This window comes from Larus michahellis, unplaced genomic scaffold (genome assembly GCF_964199755.1).
Source record: "Larus michahellis unplaced genomic scaffold, bLarMic1.1 SCAFFOLD_39, whole genome shotgun sequence".
Lineage (NCBI taxonomy): Eukaryota > Metazoa > Chordata > Aves > Charadriiformes > Laridae > Larus > Larus michahellis.
In genome coordinates, this window is record NW_027436461.1 from 1,484,794 (window position 1) to 1,492,181 (window position 7,388).

Genomic DNA, 7,388 nt, shown 5'->3' on the forward strand with positions numbered 1-7,388 from the left:
TTTGCTAACATTCTCTTCAGAGCCGCAGTGAAACCAGGAACCACGTGGAGAAGGCACCCACACTGAAAGTGCCTGGAGGGAACATTGGGGCTTCTTCTCAGTGTCTCTGACATAGGGTTTCACTGTCCCGGGAAAGTCTCTGCTAACACCGTGCAGAGCGCTGTGCCCAATATACAGAAACGTCTTGCGGTATCTCCTACAGGGAAAGTGCCAGGAGGGAATTGTGGAGCTTGTTCTCAGGGCCTCTGAGAATTGCTCTGATTATCTGTGTGACCTCTTTGCTAAGACTCTCCAGAGAGCCGTCCTCAAAACCAACACACATCTTGACATATCTCCCACATTGATCGCAGTGTCTCCAGAAACGGCATTCAAGGAGCCAGGACCTTTTCTCCCTACACTGTCCATTGAGTTGTCCTCAAAACCAATATACATCCTGCTATATCTCCCACATGGAAAGTGCCAGGAGGGAGAAGTGGGGATTATGTTTAGACTTTCTCGGAACTGCTTCAAATCAACTAGATATCTTTGTGCTGTAAATCTCCCAACAGCCAAACGCAAAAGCAGCAAACATCTCGCTGTATGTCCCACATCCAAAGTGCCAAGAGAGAGCTTGCTCTCCCTGTCTTTGAGTACTGTTTTCACTGTCCCGGTTACCTCTTTGCTAACGTTCTCTTCAGAGCCGCAGTGAAACCAGGAACCACGTGGAGAAGGCACCCACACTGAAAGTGCCTGGAGGGAACACTGGGGCTTCTTCTCAGTGTCTCTGACATAGGGTTTCACTGTCCCGGGAAAGTCTCTGCTAACACCGTGCAGAGCGCTGTGCCCAATATACAGAATCGTCTTGCGGTATCTCCTACAGGGAAAGTGCCAGGAGGGAATTGTGGAGCTTGTTCTCAGTGTCTCTGAGAATTGCTCTGATTATCTGTGTGACCTCTTTGCTAAGACTCTCCAGAGAGACGTCCTCAAAACCAACACACATCTTGACATATCTCCCACATTGATCGCAGTGTCTCCAGAAACGGCATTCAAGGAGCCAGGACCTTTTCTCCCTACACTGTCCATTGAGTTGTCCTCAAAACCAATATACATCCTGCTATATCTCCCACATGGAAAGTGCCAGGAGGGAGAAGTGGGGATTATGTTTAGACTTTCTCGGAACTGCTTCAAATCAACTAGATATCTTTGTGCTGTAAATCTCCCAACAGCCAAACGCAAAAGCAGCAAACATCTCGCTGTATGTCCCACATCCAAAGTGCCAAAAGAGAGCTTGCTCTCCCTGTCTTTGAGTACTGTTTTCACTGTCCCGGTTACCTCTTTGCTAACATTCTCTTCAGAGCTGCAGTGAAACCAGGAACCATGTGGAGAAGGCACCCACACTGAAAGTGCCTGGAGGGAACATTGGGGCTTCTTCTCAGTGTCTCTGACATAGGGTTTCACTGTCCCGGGAAAGTCTCTGCTAACACCCTGCAGAGCGCTGTGCCCAATATACAGAATCGTCTTGCGGTATCTCCTACAGGGAAAGTGCCAGGAGGGAATTGTGGAGCTTGTTCTCAGTGTCTCTGAGAATTGCTCTGATTATCTGTGTGACCTCTTTGCTAAGACTCTCCAGAGAGACGTCCTCAAAACCAACACACATCTTGACATATCTCCCACATTGATCGCAGTGTCTCCAGAAACGGCATTCAAGGAGCCAGGACCTTTTCTCCCTACACTGTCCATTGAGTTGTCCTCAAAACCAATATACATCCTGCTATATCTCCCACATGGAAAGTGCCAGGAGGGAGAAGTGGGGATTATGTTTAGACTTTCTCGGAACTGCTTCAAATCAACTAGATATCTTTGTGCTGTAAATCTCCCAACAGCCAAACGCAAAAGCAGCAAACATCTCGCTGTATGTCCCACATCCAAAGTGCCAAAAGAGAGCTTGCTCTCCCTGTCTTTGAGTACTGTTTTCACTGTCCCGGTTACCTCTTTGCTAACATTCTCTTCAGAGCCGCAGTGAAACCAGGAACCACGTGGAGAAGGCACCCACACTGAAAGTGCCTGGAGGGAACATTGGGGCTTCTTCTCAGTGTCTCTGACATAGGGTTTCACTGTCCCGGGAAAGTCTCTGCTAACACCGTGCAGAGCGCTGTGCCCAATATACAGAAACGTCTTGCGGTATCTCCTACAGGGAAAGTGCCAGGAGGGAATTGTGGAGCTTGTTCTCAGGGCCTCTGAGAATTGCTCTGATTATCTGTGTGACCTCTTTGCTAAGACTCTCCAGAGAGCCGTCCTCAAAACCAACACACATCTTGACATATCTCCCACATTGATCGCAGTGTCTCCAGAAACGGCATTCAAGGAGCCAGGACCTTTTCTCCCTACACTGTCCATTGAGTTGTCCTCAAAACCAATATACATCCTGCTATATCTCCCACATGGAAAGTGCCAGGAGGGAGAAGTGGGGATTATGTTTAGACTTTCTCGGAACTGCTTCAAATCAACTAGATATCTTTGTGCTGTAAATCTCCCAACAGCCAAACGCAAAAGCAGCAAACATCTCGCTGTATGTCCCACATCCAAAGTGCCAAAAGAGAGCTTGCTCTCCCTGTCTTTGAGTACTGTTTTCACTGTCCCGGTTACCTCTTTGCTAACATTCTCTTCAGAGCTGCAGTGAAACCAGGAACCATGTGGAGAAGGCACCCACACTGAAAGTGCCTGGAGGGAACATTGGGGCTTCTTCTCAGTGTCTCTGACATAGGGTTTCACTGTCCCGGGAAAGTCTCTGCTAACACCCTGCAGAGCGCTGTGCCCAATATACAGAATCGTCTTGCGGTATCTCCTACAGGGAAAGTGCCAGGAGGGAATTGTGGAGCTTGTTCTCAGTGTCTCTGAGAATTGCTCTGATTATCTGTGTGACCTCTTTGCTAAGACTCTCCAGAGAGACGTCCTCAAAACCAACACACATCTTGACATATCTCCCACATTGATCGCAGTGTCTCCAGAAACGGCATTCAAGGAGCCAGGACCTTTTCTCCCTACACTGTCCATTGAGTTGTCCTCAAAACCAATATACATCCTGCTATATCTCCCACATGGAAAGTGCCAGGAGGGAGAAGTGGGGATTATGTTTAGACTTTCTCGGAACTGCTTCAAATCAACTAGATATCTTTGTGCTGTAAATCTCCCAACAGCCAAACGCAAAAGCAGCAAACATCTCGCTGTATGTCCCACATCCAAAGTGCCAAGAGAGAGCTTGCTCTCCCTGTCTTTGAGTACTGTTTTCAGTGTCCCGGTTACCTCTTTGCTAACATTCTCTTCAGAGCTGCAGTGAAACCAGGAACCACGTGGAGAAGGCACCCACACTGAAAGTGCCTGGAGGGAACACTGGGGCTTCTTCTCAGTGTCTCTGACATAGGGTTTCACTGTCCCGGGAAAGTCTCTGCTAACACCCTGCAGAGCGCTGTGCCCAATATACAGAATCGTCTTGCGGTATCTCCTACAGGGAAAGTGCCAGGAGGGAATTGTCGAGCTTGTTCTCAGTGTCTCTGAGAATTGCTCTGATTATCTGTGTGACCTCTTTGCTAAGACTCTCCAGAGAGCCGTCCTCAAAACCAACACACATCTTGACATATCTCCCACATTGATCGCAGTGTCTCCAGAAACGGCATTCAAGGAGCCAGGACCTTTTCTCCCTACACTGTCCATTGAGTTGTCCTCAAAACCAATATACATCCTGCTATATCTCCCACATGGAAAGTGCCAGGAGGGAGAAGTGGGGATTATGTTTAGACTTTCTCGGAACTGCTTCAAATCAACTAGATATCTTTGTGCTGTAAATCTCCCAACAGCCAAACGCAAAAGCAGCAAACATCTCGCTGTATGTCCCACATCCAAAGTGCCAAAAGAGAGCTTGCTCTCCCTGTCTTTGAGTACTGTTTTCACTGTCCCGGTTACCTCTTTGCTAACATTCTCTTCAGAGCTGCAGTGAAACCAGGAACCATGTGGAGAAGGCACCCACACTGAAAGTGCCTGGAGGGAACATTGGGGCTTCTTCTCAGTGTCTCTGACATAGGGTTTCACTGTCCCGGGAAAGTCTCTGCTAACACCCTGCAGAGCGCTGTGCCCAATATACAGAAACGTCTTGCGGTATCTCCTACAGGGAAAGTGCCAGGAGGGAATTGTGGAGCTTGTTCTCAGTGTCTCTGAGAATTGCTCTGATTATCTGTGTGACCTCTTTGCTAAGACTCTCCAGAGAGACGTCCTCAAAACAAACACACATCTTGACATATCTCCCACATTGATCGCAGTGTCTCCAGAAACGGCATTCAAGGAGCCAGGACCGTTTCTCCCTACACTGTCCATTGAGTTGTCCTCAAAACCAATATACATCCTGCTATATCTCCCACATGGAAAGTGCCAGGAGGGAGAAGTGGGGATTATGTTTAGACTTTCTCGGAACTGCTTCAAATCAACTAGATATCTTTGTGCTGTAAATCTCCCAACAGCCAAACGCAAAAGCAGCAAACATCTCGCTGTATGTCCCACATCCAAAGTGCCAAGAGAGAGCTTGCTCTCCCTGTCTTTGAGTACTGTTTTCACTGTCCCGGTTACCTCTTTGCTAACATTCTCTTCAGAGCTGCAGTGAAACCAGGAACCACGTGGAGAAGGCACCCACACTGAAAGTGCCTGGAGGGAACATTGGGGCTTCTTCTCAGTGTCTCTGACATAGGGTTTCACTGTCCTGGGAAAGTCTCTGCTAACACCGTGCAGAGCGCTGTGCCCAATATACAGAATCGTCTTGCGGTATCTCCTACAGGGAAAGTGCCAGGAGGGAATTGTGGAGCTTGTTCTCAGTGTCTCTGAGAATTGCTCTGATTATCTGTGTGACCTCTTTGCTAAGACTCTCCAGAGAGCCGTCCTCAAAACAAACACACATCTTGACATATCTCCCACATTGATCGCAGTGTCTCCAGAAACGGCATTCAAGGAGCCAGGACCTTTTCTCCCTACACTGTCCATTGAGTTGTCCTCAAAACCAATATACATCCTGCTATATCTCCCACATGGAAAGTGCCAGGAGGGAGAAGTGGGGATTATGTTTAGACTTTCTCGGAACTGCTTCAAATCAACTAGATATCTTTGTGCTGTAAATCTCCCAACAGCCAAACGCAAAAGCAACAAACATCTCGCTGTATGTCCCACATCCAAAGTGCCAAGAGAGAGCTTGCTCTCCCTGTCTTTGAGTACTGTTTTCACTGTCCCGGTTACCTCTTTGCTAACATTCTCTTCAGAACCGCAGTGAAACCAGGAACCACGTGGAGAAGGCACCCACACTGAAAGTGCCTGGAGGGAACATTGGGGCTTCTTCTCAGTGTCTCTGACATAGGGTTTCACTGTCCCGGGAAAGTCTCTGCTAACACCCTGCAGAGCGCTGTGCCCAATATACAGAATCGTCTTGCGGTATCTCCTACAGGGAAAGTGCCAGGAGGGAATTGTGGAGCTTGTTCTCAGTGTCTCTGAGAATTGCTCTGATTATCTGTGTGACCTCTTTGCTAAGACTCTCCAGAGAGCCGTCCTCAAAACAAACACACATCTTGACATATCTCCCACATTGATCGCAGTGTCTCCAGAAACGGCATTCAAGGAGCCAGGACCTTTTCTCCCTACACTGTCCATTGAGTTGTCCTCAAAACCAATATACATCCTGCTATATCTCCCACATGGAAAGTGCCAGGAGGGAGAAGTGGGGATTATGTTTAGACTTTCTCGGAACTGCTTCAAATCAACTAGATATCTTTGTGCTGTAAATCTCCCAACAGCCAAACGCAAAAGCAGCAAACATCTCGCTGTATGTCCCACATCCAAAGTGCCAAGAGAGAGCTTGCTCTCCCTGTCTTTGAGTACTGTTTTCACTGTCCCGGTTACCTCTTTGCTAACGTTCTCTTCAGAGCCGCAGTGAAACCAGGAACCACGTGGAGAAGGCACCCACACTGAAAGTGCCTGGAGGGAACACTGGGGCTTCTTCTCAGTGTCTCTGACATAGGGTTTCACTGTCCCGGGAAAGTCTCTGCTAACACCGTGCAGAGCGCTGTGCCCAATATACAGAATCGTCTTGCGGTATCTCCTACAGGGAAAGTGCCAGGAGGGAATTGTGGAGCTTGTTCTCAGTGTCTCTGAGAATTGCTCTGATTATCTGTGTGACCTCTTTGCTAAGACTCTCCAGAGAGCCGTCCTCAAAACCAACACACATCTTGACATATCTCCCACATTGATCGCAGTGTCTCCAGAAACGGCATTCAAGGAGCCAGGACCTTTTCTCCCTACACTGTCCATTGAGTTGTCCTCAAAACCAATATACATCCTGCTATATCTCCCACATGGAAAGTGCCAGGAGGGAGAAGTGGGGATTATGTTTAGACTTTCTCGGAACTGCTTCAAATCAACTAGATATCTTTGTGCTGTAAATCTCCCAACAGCCAAACGCAAAAGCAGCAAACATCTCGCTGTATGTCCCACATCCAAAGTGCCAAGAGAGAGCTTGCTCTCCCTGTCTTTGAGTACTGTTTTCACTGTCCCGGTTACCTCTTTGCTAACATTCTCTTCAGAGCTGCAGTGAAACCAGGAACCACGTGGAGAAGGCACCCACACTGAAAGTGCCTGGAGGGAACACTGGGGCTTCTTCTCAGTGTCTCTGACATAGGGTTTCACTGTCCCGGGAAAGTCTCTGCTAACACCCTGCAGAGCGCTGTGCCCAATATACAGAATCGTCTTGCGGTATCTCCTACAGGGAAAGTGCCAGGAGGGAATTGTGGAGCTTGTTCTCAGTGTCTCTGAGAATTGCTCTGATTATCTGTGTGACCTCTTTGCTAAGACTCTCCAGAGAGACGTCCTCAAAACCAACACACATCTTGACATATCTCCCACATTGATCGCAGTGTCTCCAGAAACGGCATTCAAGGAGCCAGGACCTTTTCTCCCTACACTGTCCATTGAGTTGTCCTCAAAACCAATATACATCCTGCTATATCTCCCACATGGAAAGTGCCAGGAGGGAGAAGTGGGGATTATGTTTAGACTTTCTCGGAACTGCTTCAAATCAACTAGATATCTTTGTGCTGTAAATCTCCCAACAGCCAAACGCAAAAGCAGCAAACATCTCGCTGTATGTCCCACATCCAAAGTGCCAAGAGAGAGCTTGCTCTCCCTGTCTTTGAGTACTGTTTTCACTGTCCCGGTTACCTCTTTGCTAACATTCTCTTCAGAGCTGCAGTGAAACCAGGAACCACGTGGAGAAGGCACCCACACTGAAAGTGCCTGGAGGGAACACTGGGGCTTCTTCTCAGTGTCTCTGACATAGGGTTTCACTGTCCCGGGAAAGTCTCTGCTAACACCCTGCAGAGCGC